The sequence below is a fragment of the Schistocerca americana genome, chromosome 1, assembly GCF_021461395.2.
Source record: "Schistocerca americana isolate TAMUIC-IGC-003095 chromosome 1, iqSchAmer2.1, whole genome shotgun sequence".
Classification (NCBI taxonomy): Eukaryota; Metazoa; Arthropoda; class Insecta; order Orthoptera; family Acrididae; genus Schistocerca; species Schistocerca americana.
The window spans coordinates 929,762,123-929,781,870 of NC_060119.1; the positions used below are offsets into that span (position 1 = coordinate 929,762,123).

The 19,748-nt window shown below is 42.1% G+C and overlaps 1 protein-coding gene across 2 annotated transcripts in view; it reads right to left on the reverse strand.

Annotated features, from left to right (window-relative positions):
* Positions 1–19,748, reverse strand: part of LOC124615365 (TRPL translocation defect protein 14) — a 164,509-nt gene that overhangs the window by 126,193 nt on the left and 18,568 nt on the right. The gene's annotated exons all lie outside the window — the stretch shown is intronic.

A 19,748-nucleotide genomic window follows, 5' to 3' on the forward strand; every position in this document is an offset into this window, starting at 1 on the left:
TGTGCATCTGGGTTGGTTGGTTTATTTAGGGGAAGGGGACCAAAAGTGAGGTTATCAGTCCAATCAGATTAGGGAAGGATGGAGAAGGTAGTTTGCAGTGCCCTTTTGAAGGAACTATTACAGCATTTGCCTGAAGCAGTTTAGGGAAATCACAGAAAACCTGAGTCTGGATGGGGTTTGAACTGTTGTCATCCTAAATACAAGTCCAGTGTGCTAACCGCTGTGCCACCTCACGCGGTTGCATCTAGGTGTCTGAATCTGTGTACTATTATCAGAAAAAAAGAGCTAGTGCTATAAAGCTAGTGTGACTAGTTTTCTGTAATACGTTACTGTGCTCCATGTGTTGATCTGCTATAGTTCAGTGGTTGCCTTTCCCTTATTTCATGTATTGCTCCATATAGGAACGTCCATTACTGTTATGTAATATCATATGAAATTAGTCTAAACAGTTCCACAAACCAATTTATAAAAATTAATCCAATTCTCACATGCTACTGTGGCACAGGTGATGCTGTGACAACACACCATATGTTCCTTTCTTTGAAACTATGTTCAAATCATTAACTACTATTTCCACCAATTGATGAGGTGCACAAATCAAATAATTGTACCTATTGGAACTGGGCAAATATGTATCTCAAATAATCAAAGTCTCAATATGGAATTAAATTTCAGCAATAGGTAGGGGCATATTTTCATCAGCTCAAACAACCCACGACTCTTTCAAAAAATCATTTCTTATCGCTTGGTGAGAAACATACCATAGCGTCTCTACCCATATATATCCTGTCCATCACTAGATGCGAAGATGATATTTTCTTAAGTTATTTTCCCTATTTTTGTGAACAGTGTATGATGAAAGTTTACATTATGAAGCTATTATCTAACAGATGACATATGTGAGTCTGTTTAATATATCTGACCCAATAATCAATGTCTTTGTGCAGCAACATCAACAGGTGATTTGAAAGAGTGGAGTAACATGACATAGCTGCTGCCAGAGACCAGTCATGTGTGTATGCAGTCTAATTTTGACAAAGACATTACTGATAGAGAGTTCACTTTCCGAAAGTCTTTTCATTGTGCCTATCTGTGACTCAGCATCTCTGCTATAAGGTGAGTAGCAACTATCCTTTTCATAATACTGATAAATCTATTCTGTTGCAGAATCAGACCAAATTTTGCCATTTTAAAACTGAATCAGTTTTCTCAAGTAAATCATTAACTAAGATTTGATAATACATTAACGAAGCCATTTTATATGCATGGTATACAATAGTGAGAGTGTACAACAGACCAGGATATATGAATTCTCTCTATACTTCACTTTTTAAAGAAAAAAAATTAAACCAAGCGCACACACTCAAATTTGTGAGCAAAACACAGGCATTAACTTTACACTAATCTCTCAGCAGCATGACATTGAAGTGACTAGATTTTTTTGTTATTATGAACAGTAGACACTTCCATATGTGCCATTACGAGGAGCTGACAGGCAGCTATTTGCTTTTTAGTATATCTCCCACACACTCAACAATAAACTTGTACAGAAGCCAAGTGTATGTACTGTATGTGTGGTGAGGATATTTGGTTTTAAATAAAATGTTCATCAGACTGGCTTGATATTTGTCGACTGTCATCCATTGAGGATTTTGCTTTTGGCAGTGTAATTAACCTCAGTGGATCAGAGTGGAAATCTTCCATAAAATAAGGGAAAGGTAACCACTTACCTACAGAGGATTGGTGTGTGGCATACAAACATGTAACAGTTAATGCTACTGTTATAGCTCTTGCTCTTTTTATAGTAAGAACACAAACATTCCCATACTAAACTATCTCAGTCACCCAAATGTACATGCTCATGGTAGCAGCAAGACTTTTTTTGTGGTTTTAGGGCGCACAACTTCAACGGTCATTAGCGCCCAGACTACGTTAGGAATGCACCGCGAGTCACAAGTTTAAAACAGCAACGAAACGGAAAACACAATAAAAGACAGACGGACAGGCATAGGATTAAAAAAACAGCATAATCAAATGTCCTTAGAGAGGGTCGTCAAGTTGATAACATGAAGAACGCGAGCAGCTGCTCGTGGGTCATCCGCTAAAAATGGCATCTAGAGTACATGGCAGGCCAAGATCAAGACGCAGTGTGTTAAAATCCGGACAGGACGTTAAAATGTGGCGGACCGTCAGCAATTGCCCACATGGGCAGAACGGCGCCGGCACAGCCGTCAGCAGATGGCGATGGCTGAACCGGCAGTGTCCAATTCATAACCGGGCCAAAACTACCTCCTCCCGCCGAGAAGGGCGTGAGGAGGACGTCCAAGCCGCGGGAAGAGGTTTCAAAGCCCGAAGCTTGTTGTCTGTAAGTGCAGCCCAATCGGCATGCCACAGCGATAAAATGCGCCGACAAATGACCCTGCTACAATCTGACGAAGGAACACAACAAGAAGCTGTCTGAGGCTGGAGGACCGCAGCCTTGGCCGCGGCATCTGCAGCTTCGTTCCCAGGGATACCGACATGGCCAGGAACCCACATAAAGCTAACTGGAGAACCGACGTCCACCAGCTGCTGAAGAGAGCGTTGGATCCGGTGCACGAAAGGGTGCACCGGGTACGGATCACTGAGGCTCTGGATGGCGCTCAGGGAATCAGAGCAGATGACAAGCAGAATGTCGGTGGCGGCAGATGTAAAGAACAGCCTGGTAGAGGGCAAAGAGCTCAGCTGTGAAGACCGAACAATGGCCATGGAGCCGGTATTGGAAACTTTGTGCCCCGACAATAAAAGAACACCCGACCCCGTCATTGGTCTTAGAGCCATCTGTGTAAATGAAGGTCATATTAATGAACTTCGAACGAAGTTCGACAAAACGGGAGTGGTAGACTGAACCGGGGGTAACCTCCTTTGGGAGCGAGCAGAGGTCAAGGTGGACGCGAACCTGAGCCTGGAGCCAAGGTGGCGTGTGGCTCTCGCCCACTCGAAAGGTTGCAGGGAGTGAAAAATTAAGGTGTTGAAGGAGGCGATGAAAGCGAACTCCAGGGGGTAGCAGGGCAGAGACATACAACCCGTATTGACGGTCGAGAGAGTCGTCAAAAAAGGAACGATAAGACGGGTGGTCGGGCATTGACAGTAGCCGACAGGCATACCGACAAAGCAGTATATCGCGCTGGTAGGTGAGTGGCAATTCACCAGCGTCAGCATGAAGACTCTCGACGGGACTAGTATAAAACACTCCTATTGCAAGTCGTAAACCCCAATGATGTATGGAGTTGAGGCGGCGTAAGACGGATAGCCGTGCAGAACAGTATACGAAGCTCCCATAATCCAGCTTGGAGCGGACGATCGACCGATATAGGCGAAGTAGGACGGTTCAATCCGCTCCCCACGACAAACCACTGAACACGGAGGACATTTAGAGAATGGGTACAACGGGCAGCCAAATATGACATGTGGAGACCAGCTAAGTTTCGTGTCAAATGTAAGACCTAAAAATTTTGTTGTCTCCACGAATGGGAGAGCAACGGGACCGAGTCGTAAGGACGGTGGGAGAAACTCTTTGTAGCGCCAGAAGTTAATACAGACCGTCTTCTCGGCAGAGAAACGGAAGCCATTGGCGACACGCCAGGAGTAAAGACGGTCAAGAGAACGCTGAAGACAGTGCTCCAGGACACGTGTACGCTGCGCGCTGCAATAGATGGTAAAATCGTCCACGAAAAGGGAACCTGATACATCAGCTGGGAGGCAATCCATTATTGGATTGATCGCTATGGCGAAGAGAGCGACGCTCAAAACTGAGCCCTGTGGCACTCCATTCTCCTGGCGAAAGGTGTCTGACAGGACAGAACCCACACGTACCCTGAACTGTCGATCCATTACAAAGGAACGAATAAAAAGAGGGAGGCGACCGCGAAGGCCCCACGTATGCATGGTGCGGAGAATGCCCGCCCTCCAACAGGTGTCGTAAGCCTTCTCCAAATCAAAGAACACAGCCGCGGTCGGGCGCTTCCGCAAGAAGTTATTCATAATGAAGGTCGACAAAGTAACCAGATGGTCAACAGCAGAGCGGCGCCTACGAAATCCACACTGTACATTGGTAAGTAGGCGTCGAGACTCGAGCAGCCAAACCAAACGGGAGTTAACCATTCGCTCCATCACTTTACAGACACAGCTGGTAAGCGAGATGGGTCGATAACGGGAAGGCAAGTGCTTGTCCTTCCCCGGCTTAGGGATCGGGACAATAATAGACTCGCGCCAGCATGCGGGAACATGTCCCTCAATCCAGATGCGATTGTAAGTACGAAGAAGAAAACCTTTACCCACAGGAGAAAGGTTCTTCAGCATCTGAATATGAATAGAATCAGGCCCTGGAGCGGAGGACCGTGATCGGCCAAGTGCGTTTTCGAGTTCCCGGATGGTGAATGGGGCATTATAACTTTCACGATTCGAGGAGCGGAAGTTAGGTGGCCTAGCCTCCTCTGCCTGTTTGCGGGGGAGGAAGGCAGGGTGGTAATGAGCGGAGCTCGAAACCTCTGCGAAAAAGCGGCTGAAGGCATTGGGCATTGGAGACAGCCTCAGGGGCCACAAGGACTTCATTTGCGACCGTCAAGCCAGAAACTGGTGAGTGGACCTTAGTGCCAGATAGCCGGCGCAGGCTACCCCAGACAACAGATGGAGTAAAACTGTTGAAGGTGCTTGTGAAAGCAGCCCAGCTGGCTTTCTTGCTTTCTTTAATAATACGACGACACTGTGCACGTAATCGTTTATAATTGATACAAGGTGCGTAAAGCACGTCGACGAGCACGTCAAGCGTCTCTACATGCTGCAGTCCACCAGGGGACCGGTACGCGACGTGGAGAAGAAGTAGGGTGAGGGATGGAATATTCAGCAGCAGTGAGAATGACTTCCGTGAGGTGTGCAACCTGACGATCGCAGCTTGTGAAGGTTTGATCCTGAAAGGTCGCCCTGGAAGAGAAGAGCCCCCAGTCTGCTTTGGAGATGGTCCAACTAGATGAGCACGGAGAGGGGGTATGCTGCAGGAGATGGATAACACATGGGAAGTGGTCGCTCGAATATGTATCAGAAAGTGCATACCACTCAAACCGGCGTGCAAGTTGGGGAGTACATATAGAGAGGTCTAAATGGGAATAGGTGTGAGATGTGTCCGAAAGAAAAGTAGGGGCACCAGTATTGAGGCAGACAAGATTGAGCTGGTTGAAAAGGTCTGCTAACAGGGAGCCCCTCGGGCAGGATGCTGGAGAGCCCCAAAGGTGATGGTGGGCATTGAAGTCTCCAGTTAACAAAAATGGTGCAGATAGCTGAGCAATAAGTTGCATCATGTCTGCCCTGGTAACGGCAGACGACGATGGAGTGTAAACGGTACAAATGGAAAATGTAAAAGTGGGGAGAGTAATGCGGATGGCAACTGCCTGCAGGCCAGTGTGCAACGTGATGGGATCGTAGTAAATATCATCCCGGACCAGCAACATAACCCCTCCATGAGCCGGGATACCTACCACAGGGGGTAGGTCAAAACGCACAGAGGTGTAGTGTGCCAAGGTAATTTGATCGCATGGGCGTAGCTTCGTTTCCTGGAGGGCTACGACGAGCGGACGGTGCAAGCAGAGCAGCAACTTCAAGTCCTCTCGGTTGGAGCGAATGCTGCGAATATTCCAGTGAATAAGTGCCATCGTAAGAAGAAAAGGAAGATGAAAGAAGGGGTCACCGCGAAGGCTGCTGAGGGCCTGGCTTCGAGCGAGCACTGCCGCCGCTATCAGTAGGCGGACAGTCATCGTCCATTGGTTCTATAGGTTCATCGCCCATCTTGGTAAGATGGCCGGGAGGGGGAGCTTCCTCCGCCGGTGACCGGCCAGATGTTCGGCTACCAGCAGTGCGGCCAGGCGAAACGGATGACGGCCTGGGGCGGCAATCGCTGGGTGGCGCAGGAGAAGAAATGCGCCGTGGCGGAGAAGGAGAACTGTGCTTCCTATGAGCCTTCTTGGAAGGTCGTTTGGTGGAAGTACCGGTCGATGGCTGGGAGGTCGAGGTACGTAGGAAGTCTGCACGGGACGGTTCCTTCTTGAAGGCCCGTGCATCTGACTTCTGGGTCTTCGTCTTAGCAGAAGCTGATGAAGGGGCTGGTGTCTGTGGGGTGATGGGAGGAAGAGGAGACGTCGACCGCACGATCTTAGCACTGGCCGAACGGACGACCGTGGTGCTGAATGTCAGATCGCATGTCTGGGTTGCCACCTCCCTGGTAGTCCGAGGAGAGGCGAGGACAGTACTGTATTTCCCCGCTGGGAGCAGCGCGGGCTTCCTACTAGCCAATAGCTTGCGAGCAGCCGAGGTGGACACTCTTTGACCCGAATTTCTTGGATACAGCGTTCTTCCTTATAGACAGGACAGTCGCGGGAGAATGCGGCACGGTCACCCTGACAGTTCACACAACGAGGAGACGGAGGTGGACAGTCACCCTCATGGGCATCCCTGCCACAAGTGACACATCTAGCCGCATTGGAACAAGACTGTAGAGTGTGATTGAAACGCTGACACTGGTAGCAGCGCGTAGGTGTCGGGACATAGGGGCGAACAGAAATAACCTCGTAGCCCGCCTTGATGCGCGATGGCAGCTTAACACTATCAAAGGTCAAGAAAAGTGTCCGGGTCGGTACAAGGTCATTGTTGACCTTTTCATGACCCTATGGACAGCCGTCACGCCCTGCTCAGTGAGGAAAGATTGTATCTCCTCGTCAGTCAATCCGTCGAGGGATCTAGTATAGACCACACCACGACACGAATTCAAAGTTCGGTGAGCATCCACCCGGACAGGGAACGTGTACAGTAATGTGGCCCGAAGCAGTTTTTGTGCCTGAAAGGCGCTCTCAGTTTCTAGTAATAAGGTACCGTTACGCAACCTGGTACAAGATTTGACAGATCCGGCTATGGCATCTACGCCCTTCTGGATAACAAAAGGGTTGACAGGAAAAATCCTTTCCGACCTCAGATCGAGAAACGACGAGGAACTGTGAGGCAGACGGTAGTACTTTTGTCACTGGTGGCTGGTCAAGTTTCCGTTTTTGGGCAGAAGTCGAGAGAGATGGAGTGAAATCCATTGCGGAGGAATCCCCCATGATTGCCAGCGTCTCCGATGGCGTGCTCCTTCCTTGTGGGGACCCTCTCAGAGGGCACTCCCGCCTTAGGTGAATGTTTACACCTCAGGTCACACCTCCCGAGAAACAGACGGAGGGACCAATCGGCATGGTCAGAAGGTATCAGCTCAGGCAATCACCCCTCCCTGGGCCTGGCCTTTACCAGGGGGTACATGCGTGCCTTACATGTCTACCCAGGGCGGGGAATTATGCGTTACCCCGTCACCGGCTACGCGTGCGAACGTGTGGGTCGGCCTTCAGGCACGCACAGGGAGGAAGGAAGAAGAGGAAAAATGAGAGAGGGAGAGAGAGGACAGACTGTCTCAAACGCCGAGGCGGAGACCAGAGAAGGCAAGGAGAAGAAGGCAATGAGAAGGCAAGGAGAAGACAAGGGAAAGAGTAAGGAAGACAGTGAGATGGAGAAGAGCAAAGAAAGGAACCAACCAAAGGAAGGAAGAAACGAGAAGTGAAAAAGCAAAATGACTGCAAATAGAGGTCGTGGAACCGTCCGTCTCTGGACGCAGGCGCTAACTACCCCCTTGAGGGGGAGGGACTCCTTTTAGTCGCCTCTTACGACAGGCAGGAATACCTCGGGCCTATTCTAATCCCCGGACCCGCAGGGGGGGGGGGGGGGGGCAGCAAGACTGATGAACTCTTTCCTTGTAAGATCTGCTTATCAAAATTCTTTATTTTTCCCTTTACATTAGCATGTGAATGTTTTGCATACATTGCAACAGTCTTATATTCATCTTAACACATACAAACATGATACTTTCTGATAATTGTTTATTCTAAGACAGCATTTTTCTTTTCCATTTCCAATAAGGCTGGAAATTAAAACACTACATACACGTATTAAGTATTTTTGATCACTATGGCACCTGAGATGATGTCGTAATGATGTACCATCTTTCATATCCCCTCCCTAAAACAATTACAGTGCGTGTATCATTCCTTATGTTACCTTGCAGTTTCTTATCCAAGGTAAAATGTCTTCCACTCAAACATTTCATCACTAAAATAGTTGGAAATAACTTTTTGCCCAATCCATACCATAAAGAGCTTTAGAGCTTATGCAGTAACATGTGGTTGGGCTGCAGAACAGCACATGACAACAGCAAGTCTGTTTTGAACAGATCTTTGCAATCCACATCATCTCCGAGTAAGAAGCCACATTGATTGTTTATTACTGTAGTATGTAGTTCTGTGGATTCCTCAAACAGGTACTATAATGACATGGCTTGACAGGTGGATGACTTATTGCAGTGGCTACAGGAAATTTGATACAGTTTAAAGAAAAATTCCTTATCTCTGAGGTGATTGTGTTGAAAAACAGTCAATACCTGTGTGTAGGATATGTACATAAACCCTTTGAGATTCACCCTTGTTTTGATTTTCAGTTCTATCAAGGTTAGAAGAGGGGGAAAGAGGATGTCTACTCACAAAGCCAAACTCAGCAGACAGTATAATACAGGAGTTGCCAACAAACCCAGAACACATTGTGGCAGACATCCACTCTCAAATGACTAAACAGTCACAAAAAATTAAATTCAAGTAATTTGGGCTTGCAGATACTTCTTAATCTTCTCAAACAATGTAAAGTTCAGATAAGTTTTTTTTATTGAAGTCTACTGCAAAAGCATAATTGATTTTCATTCTTACTCATGCATATTGTTTTTGAACTGCTTCTTAGCCCATCTACAACATGTTGCAACCTGACTACACTGCAATGATGATGAAAATTGTCTCACTCTTAGTGTTACATAAAAATGCAATGTGCACTATTTGAAGATATTATTTTACCAGAATACAAGAAATGAATTAACTGGTTCTTTCACGTCATTCCAGAACATATGGAAAACCTATCTGCATAAACAGCTCTGCCAAGAAGAAACAAGCAAGCTCTCAAACCAAAGACCTGCTGATCAAGTTCAGATGTTATTCTCATAGTAATACAGCTGTCAAACAGGGAAATCTCTTTGAAAATAAATTATGTAGCACAAAGACAAAATATTTTGAAAATTTATGTAATAAATTGACAGTTGTGTACTATAATTTTTCTCATTTATTGATGCCTGTTCAGTCTCTTAACATATGATACAGAAGACATTACTGTGACACACCGATTACAAGAAAACTGAAATGTGCAGAATATCATCGTTTTCACAGTACACCTGGAAAACAGTAGAATTTTATCATAGACCCATCTACTGCATTATCATAGACCTATTTACTGCATACCTGAATCAGGCATGGGCTTACTTCATCACTTACCAGAGCACTGGGTTAGTTTAATCAATTACAGTTCATTGCTCTTCTCCAGCCCCCTTCCTCAGTGATTAATTTCTCTTGGAAGCAACATAAACATGCTTCCTCTGCTGTAGTAAACTGATTTTCTTTGTTTTCCCTTTGTCTATGGGCTCTCAGCTGTACTGATTATACTTTTTCTAGCAACAACAAAGAAACTGACACTTCAATTACAATTCTTAGGTAATTATTGAAGAATATTTGCTACCTACATCCATTTGAACCTGCTAACAGGTTTCATGCCTAGGTATCCTACAATTTTTAACCCCTTCACTGCTCTCAATTACCAAGCTATAAGGGGCATTCAAAAAGAAACGAGCCAGAGGCATAATTACAGAAACCAGTACCTGTATGTTAGAAGTATTGACCCTGGCTGTTGAGACACTTGTCCCACTGTGACACAAGGTGGTGAATGGCTGTCTCAAAATAAGAACCTTCCACATTACAGTGCATCAGCAATCGTTGGTTAATATATTAAAGAACTAAAAACCCACCTTGATTGCGAAAAAAAAGCACCTAGTGTTAACCCAGGTTTCAGCGTAGATAACTACACTTTAGTTTTTTAATATGTCTCAAAATACCTGGGGCTGCGATGTTAACCAGTTCCACATGTACAGCTGGACGTCATCGTCCAACGTGAATCGTTTGCCCCTCTGAGCCCTTTTAGAGGGACCAAAAATGGTTTAACCACAGGGAGAGAGGTCTGGACTGTATGGAGGGTGACCAAGAACTTCCCATTTGAATTTCTGCAAGAGTGCTGCGACTTTTGGCTGTATGAGGGTTTGCAGTGCCGGGGAGCAGAATGGAGCCATATTGGGCAAAGAAGAACATCAGCACAACCTTTCCTGCACTCTTGTGGACAGCGATGTCCAGCTGTACATGCGGAACTGGTTAACATCACAACCTCGGGAATTTTATGAAACAGGCATTCACCACCTTGTGTCACAGTGGGACAAGTGTCTCAACAGCCAGGGTCAATACTCCTAACATACGGGTACTGGTTTCTGTAACTATGCCTCCGGCTCGTTTCTTTTTGAATGTCCCTTATATTTATTGATGCCTCAGCATGTGTTCTAGGAACTGGTCACATCTTTTAGAAAGTTGTGCCATAAATTTATCTCCCTCCACCTATTCAATTTAGTACCACCTCATTAGTTATTTGATCTACCAATCTAATGTTCAGTATACTTTTATGGCACCACATTTCAAAGGATTCTTTTCTCTTCTTATCTGAACTGCTTATTGTCTACATTTCACTTCAGTAAAAGGCTACACTCCAGACAAACATCTTCAGGAAAGACATCTTAACGTTTAAAAATATATTCAATATTAACAAATTTCTCTTTTGAGACATTTTTCTTGCCAATGCCACTACATTTTATATTCACTCTGCTTTGGCCATCATCAGTTATTTTACTGCCCCAACAAAAAACTCATTTACTACTTTTAGTGTCTTGTTTCCTAATCTAACTCCCTCATCATTGCCTTATCTAATCCAACTACATTCCCTTAACCTCCTTTTGCTTCATCTTATTTCCTTCTTTCAAGATACTGCCCATTCCATTCAACTGCACTTCCAAGTCCTTTGCTGTCTCTGACAATTACAGTACCATCAACGAATCTCAGAAGTTTTTATTTCTTTCCCTGAACTTTAATTCCATCTACAAATTTCTCCATTTCCTTTACTGCTTCCTCAATGTACATATTGAATAACACTTATCTAAAATGGGACAATACTGTATGAATCTACATGATAAAAAAGATACCACTGGATTCTAGCATCTACACTAGTTATGGGCTCACATCTCTTCAATGCTCTTTTCCTGGCAGATGGTGAGAATGATATCCTGACAACTGTTAGTAAAAGCACTATTTCCCCCTGATTTTAGGAAAGGTATTAAAGTGGTGGTGAGCTCCTAAAACAGAATTCTTGCACGAAAATTCACTGAGTCAAGGTGTGAATTAAAGGTTTTGGTAAGAAGCCGTTTCACACACACACACACACACACACACACACACACACACACACACACACAATCATTTCTTCACAAGTAGATGGAATGTTCTGTCAATGTCCTGATGTACCTTTTTTTAATATAGAAGACACATGTGGTGATAGACACTTGTTACGGTCATATTATGCAATATTGTTGTAATATTCCATTGGGTAACCATTTTTCCACAATCAGTCTGTAGCCAGATAGGCAGGAGCAGGTATGTTTCACGAGTCATTATCTAAACAGTTAAAGCACTTCAAAAGTGATACACATATTTCTATAGCATTTCATGGAAAGAGGAGTTGTGATTAAGAGCTATAGTTTCACATATATAGGTTTGTGCACATGACTACTGACAACATTTGAAATACCTAATTGGATGCAATATAAAGTGTAGATTTACATAATAATCATGGCCATTTGGACATGTAATGATGGGAGTATCCAACATTGACGTATATGTTGCCACTTGTCGTAATACCTCATTTATTTATTTATAATAACTGACATTACTGGACGGAGCAATACGCAGAATAAAAGAAAGTTAACCCAGATACACTCCCATCTTGCTATGGTCACCTACCTCCCACACTTCCACAATAAGTTACCAAATCTCTCCAAAATATTGGCACCAGTGGTTAAATTGAAATAGGTAGCAAAATGATTACGTGTTTTTCAGTTGTGCTATCAATTCCTTCTCATAAGTAGCACCATTGTCAAAAATGTTTGAGCATGTCATGTACAGATGAAATTAACATCTCGATAGAAAAAAAACTGACTGTAAGCGTGTATTTAAAAAAGGTTCAACTAAATAAGCTACTGACATATTACGATCAAATGGTAACTGTTAGTGGAATATGTGATTTCCTTGTGTCTTGACTGTGTCAACTGTAATATTCTGATGTCAAAGTTAAAATAGCATGGAGTATTTGACAAAGAGAAATGATTTTTATCTTATTTGCACAACAGAAAGCACTGTCTATCAGTTTTATGATTGTCATAATAATCTGAAGCAATCAGACTGAGTTCTGTAAGTTCTATCTGGGCTCTATTATTGTTTCTCATATACAGCTACAGTTTTGTACTTTCACCATCAGTGGATGAAAATTCAGTCTTTTTTGCAGACACTGAAAGAACAAAACTTAAAAATATTGCTGTTTCCCTTACAGGAAAGATGACTAATGAACTACTTGAAAATTTCAACAAAATTTTCAAGGCAAATGGGTTGCCATTAAATCCTGACTAGACTTGCTACACACAAATACGTATCAGAGTGACAGAACCTATAACACTGTACTTCAATAATGACATGTAGGACATATATATAGTGTTCCAGTTTTGGGACTACAAACATATTTATATTACTAATGCACTATTCCAGAAGCTGTATCTGTAACAGCGAGGTCACAAAAATTTAATTTTCAGTATTTCACATAAATATTAACAGAATACAAAAATTTACAATGCTGTCTTCATCTATTCAATAAGTCATATAATCTTAAGTTAAACTTTTAACACAGACAAGTATCAGGGTCAGAAACCATGTGGTTTTCTTTAGACCACATAACTAAAGACATGCAAATACACAGACATCATTCATTCAGTATATCAGAATAACAACAAACTTTACACAATTTCAAACTTTTACAAAACTTTTTCTCATGACATACCACACTAAATGAAGAAAGGATAAAAGATTATGACTTATTACATTGCTGCTGCTCATGCAGTCAGTTCAGCATGAGACATGTTTTAATTTATTACCTCTTTAATACTATTTCCAACACTGTTTACAATCAGTTGCCACACATACTACTGAATTTATCTGCAAAATTATATCATTGTAGAATACACAATTCAGAAGGTACAAAAACACTGAGATGCTTAAAAAACTAGATTTCACTCAAAATGGAGTGCAAATTATGCAGTTTACATTCATCCAGCGTTTCATAATGAAAAACTGCCAACAAACTTTATGTATAATTTCAATCCTTTCCCAAACTTTTTCTCACTTACATGCTTAAAGGCAAATATTTAACACATTAACTCATTTGCAAAGTAATCAGGTGGCTGAAGCTGTTTTCTGCATGGGAGTTCAATTCTTTAATGAATTGAGAGTTTACTGGTCACAATCTAAATCGAAAAACCTAAACTCAAAATGTGCTGTATTTCAACTACGTTTGCAGTATACATGTTTACAAATTTAAATGGGCATGTTTTGGTGTTAGCCTTAGAACATTGTGCAGGTTTTGACAAGAGTTTCATGATACATATATTCATTAATGTCTTTTTTTATTACTAATATTTCTCTGTTCTGAACAAGTAGTGCAAGAGACAGTTACAGTACTAGGTCCAAAGCCATCCTTCATAAAAATTTTAAGAGCCTGATATTAGTAGATACATGTATCCAATAATCTAGCAATGCACATTAGGTGTGTCGTAGGAAACTGAGCAGATTTTAATTAAAGACCAATTGCCTAGTCCCCTGAAGATTTGTCTTGGTAGGAGCTTTTAAAATTTATGTTGTTGTTGTGGTCTTCAGTCCTGAGACTGGTTTGATGCAGCTCTCCATGTTACTCTATCCTGTGCAAGCCTCTTCATCTCCCAGACCTACTGCAGCCTACATCCTTCTGAATCTGCTTAGTGTATTCATCTCTTTGTCTCCCTCTACAATTTTTACCCTCCACGCTGCCCTCCAGTACTAAATTGGTGATCCCTTGATGCCTCAGAACATGTCCTCCCAACCGATCCCTTCTTCTAGTCAAGTCCTCTTCTCCCCAATTCTATTCAATACCTCCTCATTAGTTATGTGATCTACCCATCTAAACTTCAGCATTCTTCTGTAGCACCACATTTCGAAAGCTTCTATTCTCTTCTTGTCCAAACTATTTATCGTCCATGTTTCACTTCCATACATGGCTACACTCCATACAAACACTTTCAGAAATGACTTCCTGACTTAAATCTATACTCGACGTTAACAAATTACTCTTCTTCATAAACGCTTTCCTTGCCATTGCCATTATACATTTTATATCCTCTTTACTTCGACCATCATCAGTTGTTTTGCTCCCCAAATAGCAAAACTCCTTTACTACTTTTAGTGCCTCATTTCCTAATCTAATACCCTCAGCATCACCCGACTTAATTCGACTACATTCCATTATCCTCGTTTTGCTTTTGTTGATGTTCATCTTATATCCTACTTTCAAGACACTGTCCATTCCGTTCAACTGCTCTTCCAGGTCCTTTGCTGTCTCTGACAGAACTACAATGTCATCGGCGAACATCAAAGTTTTTATTTCTTCTCCACGGATTTTAATACCTACTCCGAACTATTCTTTCATTCCCTTTACTGCTTGCTCAATATACAGATTGAATAGCATCGGGGAGAGGCCACAACCCTGTCTCACTCCCTTCCCAACCACTGCTTCCCTTTCATACCCCTCGACTCGTAACTGCCTTCTGCTATCTGTACAAACTGTAAATAGCCTTTCGCTCGCTATATTTTACCCCTGCCACCTTCAGAATTTGAAAGAGTATTACAGACAACATTGTCAAATGCTTTCTCTACAAATGCTAGAAACGTAGGTTTGCCTTTCCTTAATCTTTGTTCTAAGATAAGTTGTAAGGTCAGTATTGCCTCACGTGTTCCAACATTTCTACGGAATCCAAACTGATCTTCCCCAAGGTCGGCTTCTACCAGTTTTTCCATTCATCTGTAAAGAATTCGCGTTAGTATTTTGCAGCTGTGACTTATTAAACTGATAGTTCAGTAATTTTCACATCTGTCAAACCTGCTTCCTTTGGGATTGGAATTATTATATTCTTCTTGAAGTCTGACGGCATTTCGCCTGTCTCATACATCTTGCTCACCAGATGGTACAGTTTTGTCATGACTGGCTCTCTCATGGCCGTCAGTAGTTCTAATGGAATTTTGTGTACTCCCGGGGCCTTGTTTCGACTTAGGTCTTTCGGTGCTCTGTCAAACTCTTCACACAGTATCGTATCTCCCATTTCATCTACCTCCTCTTCAATTTCCATAATATTGTCCTCAAGTACATCGCCCTTGTATAGACCCTCTATACACTCCTTCCACCTTTCTGCTTTCCCTTCTTTGCTTAGAACTGGGTTTCCATCTGAGCTCTTGATATTCATACAAATGGTTCTCATTTCTCCAAAGGTGTGTCTAATTTTCCTGTAGGCAGTATCTATCTTACCCTCATGAGATAAGCCTCTACATCCTTACATTTGTCCTCTAGCCATCCCTGCTTAGCCATTTTGCACTTCCTGTAGATCTCATTTTTGAGACGTTTGTATTCCTTTTTGCCTGATTCACTTGCTGCATTTTTGTATTTTCTCCTTTCATCAATTAAATTCAGTATCTCTTCTGTTACCCAAGGATCTCTACTACCCCTCGTCCTTTTACCTACTTGATCCTCTGCTGCCTTCACTATTCCATCCCTCAAAGCTACCCATTCTTCTTCTACTGTATTTCTTTCCCCCATTACTGTCAATTGTTCCCTTATGCTCCCCCTGAAACTCTGTACAACCTCTGGTTCTTTCAGTTTATCCAGGTCCCATCTCCTCAAATTCCCACCTTTTTGCAGTTTCTTCAGTTTTAATCTACACTTCATAAACAATAGATTGTGGTCAGAGTCCACGTCTGCCCCTGGAAATGTCTTACAATTTAAAATCTGGTTCCTAAATCTCTTTCTTACCATTATATAATCTATCTGAAACCTTTTAGTATCTCCAGGGTTCTTCCATGTATACAACCTTCTTTCATGATTCTTGAACCAAGTGTTAGCTACGATTAAGTTATGCTCTGTGCAAAATTCTACCAGGCGGCTTCCTCTTTCATTTCTTAGTCCCAATCCACATTCACCTACTAGATTTCCTTCTCTTCCTTTTCCTACTGACAAATTCCAGTCACCCATGACTATTAAATTTTCATCTCCCTTCACTACCTGAATAATTTCTTTTATCTCATCATACATTTCATCAACTACTTCATCATCGGCAGAGCTAGTTGGCATATAAACTTGTACTACTGTAGTAGGTGTGGGCTTCGTGTCTATCTTGGTCACAATAATGCGTTCACTATGCTGTTTCTAGTAGCTTACCCGCATTCCTATTTTCCTATTCATTATTAAACCTACTCCTGCATTACCCCTATTTGATTTTGTATTTATAACCCTGTATTCACCTGACCAAAAGTCTTGTTGCTCCTGCCACCGAACTTCACTAATTCCCACTATATCTAACTTCAACCTATCCATTTCCCTTTTTAAATTTTCTAACCCACTCGATTAAGGGACCTGACATTCCACGCTCCGATCCGTAGAATGCCAGTTTTCTTTCTCCTGATAACAATGTCCTCTTGAGTAGTCCTTGCCCGGAGATCCGAAGGGGGGACTATTTTACCTCTGGAATATTTTACTCAAGAGGACGCCATCATTTAATCATACAGTAAAGCTGTATGCCCTCGGGAAAAATTACGGCTGTAGTTTCCCCTTGCTTTCAGCCGTTCGCAGTACCAAAACAGCAAGCCCGTTTTGGATAGTGTTACAGGGCCAGATCAGTCAATCATCCAGACTGTTGCCCCTGCAACTACTGAAAAGGCTGCTGCCCCTCTTCAGGAACCACACGTTTGTCTGGCCTCTCAACAGATACCCCTCCGTTGTGGTTGCACCTACGGTATGGCTATCTGTATCGTTGAGGCACGCAAGCCTCCCCACCAACGGCAAGGTCCATGGTTCATGGGGGGGAAAATTTATGTATTAGCTTATAAATATAACTGATATTAGTATTGCAACACTATAGTATTTCATAAATTTAGTCATTTTATCACATACCCCAAAATATATAAAAAAAATTAGACTTTAATGTATATCACAAACCCTCTTCTTCACAAGGTCAATAGAATACTACTCACATGAAGTAATCACATTATTAAATACCTTATATTATTAATTTCTCTATCGTAAAGATACTCTGGCTTTTCTCAACACTTCCTTCTATTATTAAAGAGCCTCTGATGGCTTTACCTTTTGGAACTAGTCAGTTCTTTTTTCTTCCCCTACTGGTCTCCTAAATATCACTGGAGAAATGTGAAAATGATTAAGTGATACACTCTCAGACTGAGCCCAAACTATCATCTAATAGATAATTCATCTGCTGATTTTAAAAGCAACTTAATGACATATTGAGATTCTATTAGACCATCTTATTTAAACTCCATACTTTCAAAGCTCAAGCAATCCAAATTGCTGCACTAACAGCCCATTTCTTCTGTATCAGTTTTCGTCCTTTCCTCCCTGTGCTGGACATAACTGCTCTCTTCCACATCTTTTTCCAGTTCAGAGTGGTAGCTCATCTATACTATATTAATGCCTTCCATTTGCACTTCTACAGCATCTTTTTACCTTTTCCTTACAAACCTGTCTTCAAATTTATCACCTTTCAGATTCTCTGATTTAGATTTTTTATACTTCGAGATTTCCTTTTCTAGTGACCAACAAGAATTTACATCCAGTTCAATCCACAGAGTCTCAAGCCTCCCTCCATCCTTCATCACCACCCACTAATTGCCATCTATTAACACAGAGACATTGGTTTATGTTCATTGTGCCATAGTAATGCTACTGTACCAATCACATAGCATATGTGCTATACAGACACCCTTATTTCAGCAATGTAGGTACAAGGATTGTTAGAGACAGGACTAGCACTAAATGCCCAAACCTCTACTATGGCATTAATTATGTTGCTTATTGGCATGACATTCACAAATGTACATATAAATTAATAATGCATGCTTCCCAAAGAATAACAGTAATAAAGCCTTTGAATACTTGAGGGCCAAAATGGAATTAGGTTCATCTGAAAAATATCTGTTTCTATAAAACGTGGTGATATGAAATTTAAGGATTGGATCAGCTATACAGGATTTATGAAGCACTATGTACCTACAGAAAAAACTGTGTGAATGATGATCAACGAATTCATCTTTTAGTGTAACTGGCAGAAATTTGAAAAACAGTTTAAGACAATTATGACTGTGGGCCTTCCAGTATCCATGACTGGATGACAGCCTCCTCTAAACTTTTCCACTTATTACTGACTTCAGCTATATGCATCCATGTTGCACTGTATGTGGTCCAATGCCATTACTCACCTTCCATAAGGCCGAAGTCTGTCTTTATGTCAGGCAGTCCAGCAAAGAATTTCCTCAACCAGCTACCATAAATTTGTCTGGTCATGTGCCCTTCCCAGTTCACTTTCATTTGTGTTATGCCATAATGTGTCTCTTCCTGCCCATTCCCTAATCAATTTGTTTGTCTTCCTACCCTTCTTAGTAATTACCAATATGCACCTCTCCATTGTTAACTGAGTGAAACTCAGTTTTTGAATGGTTTTCATAGGAAAAGTTAGTGTGTCACTGAAGTCAGAACTGGTGCCATACACCAGTTGTAAGCTTCCCCTTTTAGACTCGTCACAATCCTATTTTGGAAACACTTGTGTAAACAAAGAGCATTCCAAGTCTTTATTTCATTGTCCATCCAGTCATCTTTAATTTCCCCTCACAAACTCATCAACAAGTTCTACTACTTTATTGTTAATTAGTAACACTTTCTTTTCACTTTATTGTGTTATACATCACTTTGACTCATTATAATGAGATTTTCAGGCCTACTTTCAAACTTCATTCATTACTGAAGGTTATCTGAACTTGAGGCAAACATTACAATGACACCTGTAAAATGAACGAGGTTTTCGCAGTTTAAGGGTGCTGAAACTGCCTTTTGGCCTGCTGGGAATAGTTTTTATGTTACAGAAAATTCTTGCTAACACTGCCCTCATCTCAGTTTCTGCCTACTCTATAGAATCAAACGGAAGTTGTTGACATTGGCATACATAGTCTTTACTATCCTAATGTATGTGGAATCTATTCTCTGTTCATCAAGCTGTCTGTACATATTTTGGTGGGTGAAACCAAGTCAATACCTTCCTCAAAGTCTTTGAATTCCCAACAAAGTCTTACTTCACACTCAAAATTTTGCTCATTACTTGCAGGTGATCCATTATACTATAGCCAGTTCTCCAGGTATAACACAAGAACTGCAATCTACAATCTCTGCAAGAGCACTAGGGAAGTAAGGGGGTGTGCATTAATCTAAATGTAATCTTTGTTTAAAACTAAAGGATTTCAAATGTTTCTTTGCCAACAAATAGTCTGCCAGATTGAGGAAATTTCATTTTGTCCCTTTAAAAATTATCCTACAATGATAACTTC